General features: G+C 40.2%; 1 long non-coding RNA gene across 1 annotated transcript in view; it reads left to right on the forward strand.

Annotated features, from left to right (window-relative positions):
* The window catches only part of LOC148777393 (uncharacterized), a 48,486-nt gene extending 38,791 nt beyond the window's left edge, over positions 1–9,695 (forward strand). The window contains exon 4 of the long non-coding RNA XR_016037774.1: positions 9,456–9,695. This is a non-coding gene — a long non-coding RNA (uncharacterized LOC148777393). The remainder of the gene's footprint in view (positions 1–9,455) is intronic.
* Positions 9,696–11,534: the final 1,839 nt, after the last annotated feature.

Below are 11,534 nucleotides of genomic sequence, written 5' to 3' on the forward strand. Positions count from 1 at the left end.
AAAAAATGATGGTGGTCAAAGGACCATGCCACCTGATGGGAGAATGAATAGGATAATTCAGCAGGATTAAAAGATTGGGAAAATATAGGGGCATGGGAATAAATCTGAGAGGTTAAGTTGGGGTCACACCAAGAGGTAAATGGAACTGCTTTTACTGTTTTGGGTAAATAATGGAGAGCCACTGTGAGCAGGAGAATGTCACAATCAAACTGATATTTTAAGAAGATTAATTGGAGATAATATTTAGGATGTATTGGAAGTACAAGAGGAAGAGCTGCTGCTGTCAGGTTCTAGTGCAAAGAACAAATGAGAGAGATTTGGAATCAGGTAGACTTACTTTTGATTCTTGATTGTGACTTATTAGCAGTGGGGACTTGGGAATATTACCTAACTTCCTTAAGCCTCAGTTTTCCCATGGATAAAATGAGGCTGATAATAGTACTTATCTCAAAGGATTGGTCAATGAGATTCTGCAATGAATTTAAAGTACCAGATACAAGGTCTGACACACACCACTGAATGGGTAAGTGATATTATTAGGGATAGGGCAGATAATAAGGCTTAGAGAAGACGCCATGAAGGAAACCATTAGAAGTGTGGGTAGGAAACATCCTTTCTGCCCTCCTGTCTTCTAAATCAGAGGTTGGCAAGCTATGACAAAGAGAGTCTGGTTCACACTATCAAGCTAGAAATCACTTTTATATTTTTAAAGGTTTGTAGAAAACAAAGAAGATTCATCAGAAACAATACATGGCTGGCAAAGCCTAAAGTGTTTACTATCTGGCCTTTTTCAGAAAGTTTGTTGTCTCTTCTTCTAGAGCAAATCCTTGAGCATCTGAGCAAAGAACACATCCATGGAAAGCACACATTCATACAATGAGGACCTTTCCCTTGGCTAGGGGACCAGCAAAGCCTTTTGCATGTCAGGAGCAACTGTTTTCTTAGATGCTTCACCCTCTTATTATTTTCTTAAATGCAATCATCTCCCAGGCCCAGGTTCTCCATACCTCGTTCCTCTCTCTAGTCTCTGTTCTTGCTTCCTACAAAAGAATATTGTAAAAATCTCCAATGTCTGCAAACATTCATAGGCCCTTGAAGGGGAAAAGATGTCTTTAGTATTTGCATAATATTTTGGAAAAGAGAGTCTTTGTGTCCTGCAAACTTTCAGAAAGTTTACATTATATAAATGATAAAACAGCAAAAAGAGTGTCCCCAGGTACACTGATCATATCATTGTGTTACAAATATGAGGTTTATCTAAGCCAAAACAGATTTTCTGGTCCAGAAAGTACTAAGAAATCACATACTCAAGCTATAGTTACAAAATACATGACATAATGGAAATATATAGGAAAATTTCAGCCAAAAAAAGAAGAAAAAAAAGGAAAATAAAAAAGACAGCAGCTTGGAGCTGAATAATTCAGAGCCAGATGGTGTATGTAGATTTGACAAAAAGGAAAGAACTTCAGGAATAGTATATTTCCTGATACTGTGTACTGTGTTTCTGTAGTACTGTGTCTAACTGTACCTTTAAAAAGTCATTTAAAAATATGTCCTCTTACTCATAAAACTGTCATGATGATACTTTATTTTAAAAGCTTAATATTATCAATGAAAAAAGTCATTTACTTTATACTTTATTTTGAAATTTCAGGAGTAAATTCATTAATTCATACTCCTGTTCCTTCAATAGATATATGTTAAGTGCTTACTACGTACCAGGAACTAGGCTAGTTCAATTCAAGAAAATTAGAGACACCAAGGAAACATTTCTTGCAAAGATGAGCACAATAAAGGACAGAAATGGTATTTCTGCTAACAGAAGCAGAAGATATTAAGAAGAGGTGGCAAGAATACACAGAAGGACTATACAAAAAAGATCTTCATGACCCAGATAACCACAATGGTGTGATAATTCACCTAGAGCCAGACATCCTGGTATGTGAAGTCAAGTTGGTCTTAGGAAGCATCACTACAAACAAAGCTAGTGGAAGTGATGGAATTCCAGTTGAGCTATTTCAGATCTTAAAAGATGATACAGTGAAAGTGCTGTACTCAATATGCCAGCAAATTTGGAAAACAGCAGTGGCCACAGGACTGGAAAAGGGATTCATTCCAATCCCAAAGAAAGGCAATGCCAAAGAATGTTCAAACTACCACACAATTGCAGTCATCTCACAAGCTAGCAAAGTAATGCTCAAAATTCTCCAGCTCAGGCTTCAACAGTATGTGAACCGAGAACTTCCAGATGTTCAAGCTGGATTTAGAAAAGGCAGAGGAACCAGAGATCAAATTGCTAACATCTGTTGGATCATGAAAAAAGCAACAGAGTTCCAGAAAAACACCTACTTCTTTATTGACTATGCCAAAGCCTTTGACTGTGTGGATCACAACAAACTGGAAAATTCTTCATGAGATGGGAATACCAGACCATCATACCTGCCTCCTGAGAAATCTTCATGCAGGTCAAGAAGCAACAGTTAGAACCAGACATTGAACAATGGGCTGGTTCCAAATCGGGAGAGAAGTACGTCAAGGCTGTATATTGTCACCCTGCTTATTTAATTTACATGCAGAGTTCAGTTCAGTTGCTCAGTCATGTCTGACTCTTTGCGACCCCATGAATCACAGCACGCCAGGCCTCCCTGTCCATCACCAACTTCCGGAGTTCACTCAAACTCATGTCCATAGATTCGGTGATGCCATCCAGCCATCTCATCTTCCATTGTCCCCTTCTTCTCCTGCCCCCAGTCCCTCCCAGCATCAGGGTCTTTTCCAATGAGTCAACTCTTCCCATGAGGTGGCCAAAGTATTGGAGTTAGTACATCATGCTAAATGCTGGGCTGGATGAATCCAGGAAAATCTCTCTGAGAGTTTTGACATTTCACCAGATACTATAGGTTGTTTCTGATTAGGTTCCCAGAAGCAGAGACTGAAATGAGGACTGTGTGTAAGTCATTTATTAGTAAAATTTTCTAAGAGGCCAGGGACTAGGATGGGGGCCTAGAGTATATAATTTAAGGGACCCTGAATAGCCAAAATAATCTTAAAAGTAATGAACAAAGTTGGAGATCTCATATTTCTGACTTCAAAAGTTCCAACAAAGCTACAATAATCAAAAGTGTGATACTGGTATAAAGATTTACACAGCCAGTGGAATAGAATAGAGAACCCAGAAATAAATTGCCTATATGGTAAAATAACTTTTGATAAGACTTCCAAGGCCATTCTGTTGGCAAGTTAGTCTTTCCAACAGACGGTGATAGGAAAACTGGATATCCACAGGCAAAAGAATAAAGTTGGACCCTTATCTTATACCATACACAAAAATTAGCTCAAAATGAATCAAAGACCTGCATGTAAGAGCTAAATTGATAAAACTCTTAGAGGCAAATCCACGAGAAAAGCTTCTCGACATTGGATTTGATAGTGATTTGGAAGGGTATAATACCAAAAACACAGTCAACAAGAAAAAGTATGCAAATAGGGATTCATAAAAGTTGAAAAAAAAACTTTTGTGTATTAAAAGACACTGTCTACATAGTAAAAAGGCAATTCACAGAATGGGAGAAGACATTTGCAAATTATATATATATATGATGAGAAATTAATATCTAGAATATACAAAGAACTCCTACATCTCAGAAACAAAAAAAAACCCAAATTAAATTTAAAAATGGACAAACAACTTGAATAGGTGTTTCTCAAAAAAGATACATAGATGACCAACAAGCACATACACAAAAAATATGCTCAATATTACTACTCACAGGGAAACAGAAACTAAAACCACAATGAGATAGTACTTCACAACCATTAGGGTGGCTGTTCTAAAAAAAAAAAAAAAAAGAAAAACCCTCAGAAAATAACAGGTGTGGAAGAGGATATGAGGAAATTAGAAACTCTGGGTATTGCTGGTGAGAATGTAAAACGGTACAGAAGCTGTTGGAAATAGTTTGGTAGTTCCTCAAAAAATTAAACATTGAATGTCATAGAATAAACAGAATAAACTAGCATTCCACTTCTGGTTTTATACCCAGAAAAACTGAAGCAGGGACTCAAACAGATATTTGTATCAGTTCAGTTCAGTTCATTCGCTCAGTCGTGTCCGACTCTCCGTGACCCCATGAATCACAGCACGCCAGGCCTCCCTGTCCATCACCAATTCCCAGAGTTCACTCAAACTCATGTCCACAGAGTCGGTGATGCCATCCAGCCATCTCATTCTCTGTTGTCCCCTTCTCCTCCCGCCCCCAACCTTTCCCAGCATCAGAGTCTTTTCCAGTGAGTCAACTCGTCGCATGAAGTGGCCAAAGTATTGCAGTTTCAGCTTTAGCATCAGTCCTTCCAATGAACACCCAGGATTGATCTCCTTTAGAATGGACTGGTTGGATCTCCTTGCAGTACAGCAATGTTCAATTCACAATCATCAAATGAATGATAAAGTCTGTAGACAAAGCAAAGCCTACAGTCTGGGAAGATTCAGTTAACTCAATAATCTGATAATATTACAAACCCATAATGTTATTCGACTCTTACAAATTGTAGTCCAGAGGAACTTGTTACAAATAGATGAAAAGAGCAAGACTTGAGAACTCTGGGGCTGTGACTCCCAGGCAAATGATATTTTTGTGGAGCTGACGCTCAGGGAGATACAGTGCATTGAAAATGCTGAGCACTGAAAATATAAAATATACAGTTTGTTGATTTCTTATAAAACTAAATATATAACTATATGCTTCGGAAATTACACTCTTGGGCACTCACCCCAGAGAGATGAAAGTTTCTGATCACCAAAAACTTGCTCATGGCTATGCATTGCTATTTTATTTGTGATAGTCAAAAAGTGAAAATAGCACAGATATTCTTCAGTGGGTAAATAGTTTAACTGTGGTGCTTCCATACCGTGGAATACTATTCAGCAATTGTAAAAAGAAACTATTGGTACCTGCAACAACTTGGATAAATTGCAAAGGAATATGCTTCGGGGTGGGGGGGCGTGGGGGTGGGGTGGGAACCATTCCCTGAAAGCTATGTATTGTGTTGATTCCATTTGTGTAAGAAAGTATATAACAAAATTCACAATATGGAGACTAGATTCCTGGTGGCCAGGTTTTAGGGATGGAGGGAAGGGGAGAGTGTGAGTAAAAAAGAGCAACATAAAGGATTCAACTGTTCTATATCTTTACTGTCAGTTCAGTTCAGTTCAGTTGCTCAGTCGTGTCCAACTCTCTGCGACCCCATGAATCACAGCACGCCAGGCCTCCCTGTCCATCACCAACTCCCGGAGTTCACTCAAACTCATGTCCACAGAGTCGGTGATGCCATCCAGCCATATCTTTACTGTAGTGGATACATAAATCTGCACACATGGTGAGACTCCATAGAGCTAAATACACACATACACACACATGGGTACAAGTGAAACAGGAAATCTGCATGCGATAGATGAATTATCAATGTCAATATCCTGGCTGTAATATTGTCTACAGTTTTGTAAGGTGCTGTCACCATCAGAGGAAACTGAGTGAAGAGTACACCGGGTCAGGCTATCATTTCTTATAATTGCATTTGCACCTGTAATTATATCAAAGAAGTTTTAAAAGAGTAAGTAAATAAAACACATCGAAAGGATGAAGGCCTGGCATTGGGCCATACAGCCAGCTGTCCCTGGACTCCAGGGTCTTTGCTTTACTGCAGACACATATAGGAAATGAGACAGGGAGATCTGATTTACATAGAGGGGGCTCCTACAGACCTGGGCCAAACAGGAGCTGGTGGGTCCAGGAGTGACCCTGAGTCTCCCTCTGCTTCTAACTCTGTTTTGCTTCTTCTCTTCCCCAAATCATGCCTAAAAGGAAAATCAAGAGGTTCTCCCAAAGCAGGAAAGCTTTTTAACTGAAGAGTGGTGAGGGAAAAGAGGACACATTTCACTTTTGTTGTTCAGTCACTCAGTCGTGTCTGACTGCAAATCCGTGGACCTCAGCACGCCATACTCCTCCTTTCTCCACTGTCTTCTGGAGCTTGCTCAGATTCATGTCCATTGAGTCACTGATGCTATCTAACCACCTTATCCTAGGCCGGCCCCTTCTTTCTCTTTTTGCCTTCAATCTTTCCCAGCATTAGGGTCTTATCCAATGAGTTGGCTCTTTGTATCAGATGGCCAATGTTTTGGAACTTTAGCATCAGTCCTTGCAGTAAATATTCAGGGTTGATTTCATGTGGGATTAACTGGTTTGATCTCCTTGCTATCCAAGGGACTCTCAAGAGTCTTCTCCAGTACCACAATTTGAAGGCATCAATCCTTTGGTGTTCAGTCTTCTTTATGGTCCAACTCTTACATCCATACATGCTGCTAAGTCACTTCAGTCGTGTCCGACTCTGTGTGACCCCACAGACGGAAGCCCACCAGGCTCCCCCGTCCCTGGGATTCTCCAGGCAAGAACACTGGAGTGGGTTGCCATTTCCTTCTCCAACATCCATACATGACTACTAGAAAAACCATAGCTTTGACTATACAGACCTTTGTCAGAAAAGTGATGTCTCTGCTTAATGCATTGTCTAGGTTTGTCATAGCTTTCCTTCCAAGGAAAAAGCGACTTTTAATCTCATGGCTGCAGTCCCCTTACTGTCTGCAGTGATTTTGGAGCCCAAGAAAATAAAACCTGTCACTGCTTCCACTTTTCCCCCTCTATTTGCCATGAAGTGATGGGACCCGATGCCATGATCTTAGTTTTCTGAATGTTGAGTTTTAAGGCAGCCTTTTCACGCTCTTCTTTCACCTTCATCAAGAGTATCTTTAGTTCCTAGTCACTTTCTGCCATTAGAGTGGTATCATCTGCATATCTGAGGTTGTTCATATTTCTCCTGGCAATCTAGATTCCAGCTTATGATTCATCCAGCCCAGCATTTAGCATGATGGGAAATAGATGGAAAAACAGTGGAAACAGTGTCAGACTTTGTTTTTTTGGGCTCCAAAATCACTGCAGATGCTGATTGCAGCCATGAAATTAAAAGACGCTTGCTCCTTGGAAGGAAAGTTATGACCAACCTTGATAGTATATTAAAAAGCAGAGACATTACTTTGCCAACCAAGGTCCGTCTAGTCAAGGCAATGGTTTTTCCCGTGGTCATGTATGGATGTGAGAGTTGGACTGTGAAGAAAGCTGATCGCCGAAGAATCGATGCTTTTGAACTGTGGTGTTGGAGAAGACTCTTGAGAGTCCCTTATACTGCAAGGAGATCCAACCAGTCCATTCTAGAGGAGATCAACCCTGGATGTTCATTGGAGGGACTGATGCTAAAGCTGAAACTGCAATACTTTGGCCACCTCATGCGACGAGTTGACTCACTGGAAAAGACTGTGATGCTGGGAAAGGTTGGGGGCGGGAGGAGAAGGGGACGACGGAGAATGAGATGGCTGGATGGCATCACCGACTCTGTGGACATGAGTTTGAGTGAACTCCGGGAGTTGGTGATGGACAGGGAGGCCTGGCGTGCTGTGATTCATGGGGTCGCGGAGAGTCGGACACGACTGAGCGACTGAACTGAACTGAACTGAACTGAACTCTGCATATAAACTAAGTAAGCAGGGTGACAAATACTGCCTTGTTGTACTCCTTTTCCAATTTGGAACCCACCAGTTTTTCCATGTCCAGTTCTAACTGTTGCTTCTTAACCTGCATACAGGTTTCCAGGAGACAGATAAGGTAGTCTAGTACTTTTATCCCTTTAAGAATTTTCTACATGTTTGACTTGGAAACACGTTCAAATGCTTTATGCTCATTCCAAGGGCTCACAGAGTGGTATGAACACAGGGACCATCACTCACTTTGCTCAAATGGTGCTCTGACAAGTGATCACAACAGACATGGGGCCTCCGGCAGTTACCCTGCACCAAGTCTCAGACCCCATTTCTAATGTGAGGGGGACATATGTATGAATGTGGAACACCGTTAGCGTGGAGATGACACAGGCGAATCGGGGTCTGTTCCCTCCTAGGAAGGATGTGGTCTGGGATGGTAGTGATTATTAATAACTGAAATTTAGAGGAAAGGCAATTCAGTGTTGGAGACAATATGGGCTAACAATGACAGGAGATGTAATATCCCTCTGTAGGGATTTGTGATCTAGTTACCTACTTTTTTAGTAATTTACATTTGTGGAAGGATGATTTATCAAGCTGTTGTCTCTTCTTTGCCATGGGGCTTCCCAGGTGGTCCAAGTGGTAAAGAATCTTCCTGCAATACAGGAGACCCGGGTTTGATCCCTGGGTCAGGAAGATCTCCTGGAGAAGGAAATGGCAACCCAACCTGAATTCTTGCCTGGGAAATCCCTGGAACAGAAGAGCCTGGCAAGCTACAGTCCATGGGGTCACAAAGAATCTGACACAACTTTGCAACTAAACAACAACAAAAAACAGCAACAAACTCCCTTTTGCCAGGGAAGACTGCAGAGATTGAAAGCTAACTTGAAAAACCCTCCTCTCTTCCGGGAAGTTCTGGGTTTCTGGTCTCTGAGATGGTTAATGGATTTTAGGTTTCCTGATCCCCAAGAATTGGACCATGAAGAAAGCTGAGCACAGAAGAATTGATGCTTTTGAACTGTGGTGTTGGAGAAGACTCTTAAGAGTCCCTTGAAAAAAAAAAAAAAAGAGTCCCTTGGACTGCAAGGAGATTAAACTAGTCCATCCTAAAGGAAATCAGTCCTGAATATTCATTGGAAGGACTGATGCTGAAGCTGAAGCTCTAATACTTTGGCCCCCTGTTGGAGAAGAACTGACTCATTGGAAAAGACCCTGATGCTGGGAAAGATTGAAGGCAGGAGGAGAAGGGGACGACAGAGGATGAGATGGTTGGATGGCATCACTGACTTGATGGACATGAGTTGGAGTAAACTCTGGGAGTTGGTGATGTACAGGGAAGCCTGGTGTGTGGCAGTCCATCAGGTTATAAAGAGTCAAACACGACTGAGCAACCGAACTGAACTAATCCCAAACTAAAGTTGCTAGGCATCTGTTCCACACCTGATCCAGGTGTTTCTGGAGAGGGAGGTCTGGGGGGATTTTGACTTGATGGAGGGGGAATTGCCCAAGGTGTACAGTAAGGAAAGGAAGATGGCGATGAATTTCACTAGGAGCAGAGTCTTGTTTTCAAAGCACACAGCAAGGCGACTGACTTCTGATAAGGTGAGCTGATGTGCTTGCTGGAAGGACTACCTCAAATGTCTGAGTCTGGACCATAGAAGTAGGGATGGAGACTTGTATTTTGAAAAACCATTTGGATGTTAGTGGCAGAAGACATGATTTACTGGTTTAAACAAAAATGGAGAAGTATTTATTCATGTAACTGACAAGTCTGGGATTAGGGCTACAATTAAGAGCTCACTTGATTTTGTCAGGATTCAGTGTCTCTCTAATTCTTGGCTAAATTCTTCCTGGTTTCTTCATTTTTCAGACTTCACATGGTAAAAAGATGCAAGCCAGCAACCTCAGAAGTAGATTCCCCAGGTTCAATTACAATGGAAAATGTGCCTCTGCCACGTGAATTCCTACAAGCATCTCTCTGCTGCTTATTGGTTGTACTTTAAGGTTGCGTGATTTAACAAATAAATATACAAGATACTCAGCAATTTTTAAAATATTTCTAATTGTCAGTGATATTCATGGGACACAATTATTCTGTTTATTGTTTATCTGAAATAAAGTAAACCTAACCTGCATACCTCTTCTGTTAATTACATTTCTCTGGATATTTGACTTTCCACAGTAGTTCCTTGTTTGGCTGACTTTGCTTATGAAATTACTTGCTGTTAGAGTCTGTGTTCCATTTACACTTTAATATAGCTTATACAGTGTTCACAGCCAATTTACTTTGTTCTTTTGTCCAGTGAACATTTATTAGTAAGACAGTAGGCTCAACATTATGAGCCAGTATTCTGACCATGCACTTGTATAAAATTAACAGTTCTGAGAAGTGCTCTTCAAGTTTGATCTGTTTAAATACCTAATAACATTTTTTCAACTGGGCACTTTGCTTTCACATCATTCAAGATGACATTTGCCTCTCTTGATTAGCAGCTTAAAAATTATTATATCCTTTTAATTTTTAATTTTAATGAAAGTCAATTTATAATGTATTAGCTCCAGGTATACAGCATAGTGCTTCAATATTTTTACAGTTTACACTTGATTAAAAGTTATTATAAGATAATGACTAGAATTCCCTGTTCTATACAATATATCCTTATTGCTTCTCTATTTCATACATAGAAGTTTGTATCTGTTAATTCCATACCCCTAATGTGTGTCCCCTACCACTTATTGGTCTAGTTTGTTTTCTACACTTGTGAATCTGTTTTGCTACATAATTTCCTTTGCATTATTTTTTAGATTTCACATATAAGTTTATCGTACAGTATTTGTTTTCCTATGTCTGACTTATTTCAATGAAAATAAGATCCTCTAGGTCCATTTGCATTGCTATGAATGGCGGAATTCTATTCTGGGGTGTGTGTGTGTGTGTGTGTGTGTGTGCACGCCACATCTTCTTTATCCATTTGCCAGTTGGTGGGCACTTGAGCTGCTTCCATGACTCAGTTATTTTAAGTAGTGCTGAGTCATGTAATATGAGTGCTGAGTGCATGGAATAAGAACATGTGGGTATATGTATCTTTTTGAATTAGTGTTTTCATTTTTTCCCAGATAAATACAGGATCATATGGTGAAGGCAATGGCACCCTACTCCAGTACTCTTGCCTGGAAAATCCCATGGATGGAGGAGCCTGGTAGGCTGCAGTCCATGGGGTCGCGAAGAGTCAGACACGACTGAGTGACTTCACTTTCACTTTTCACTTTCATGTATTGGAGAAGGAAATGGCACCCCACTCCAATGTTCTTGCCTGGAGAATCCCAGGGATGGGGGAGCCTGGTGAGCTGCCATCTATGGGGTCACACAGAGTCGGACATGACTGAAGCGCCTCAGCAGCAGCAGCAGCAGCATGGTACTTCTAATTTTAGCTTTTTGAGGAACCTCCATACTGTTTTTCCATAGTGGCTATACCAATTTACATTCCCATCAACAGTGTACAAAAGTTGCATTTTTTCCACATCCTCACCAACATTTGTTATTGTAGACTTTTTGATGATAACCCTTCTGACTGGTATGAAGTGATATCTCATTGTGGTTTTGATTTGCATTTCTCTAATAATTAGTGATGTTGAGCATCTTTTCATTTGCCTGTTACTTGAAGCGATACATTTTCCATCAATTCTTTTTTAAAACACATTTGAGTTTTTAAGTATTGGAGTACTTTAACAAAATGGTTTGATTTTCCTTTAATTTGCATATTCTTATTGCTAAAGAGATATTGAAAACTGTGAGCAACAAATAAGTAGCTTTACTCAAATGGATTATATGAAGGTCAACAAGATATTTGGGATCTTTCTTTCATAATTAAATTAAGATTTCAGTGCTTCAAATAAACTAAAGATTCTATCAACTTTTTAATATTTGTTAAAGAAGGCCAATGGATTT

This window comes from Moschus berezovskii, chromosome 7, assembly GCF_049115385.1.
Source record: "Moschus berezovskii isolate FMDL1 chromosome 7, NW_MosBer_1.0, whole genome shotgun sequence".
NCBI lineage: Eukaryota > Metazoa > Chordata > Mammalia > Artiodactyla > Moschidae > Moschus > Moschus berezovskii.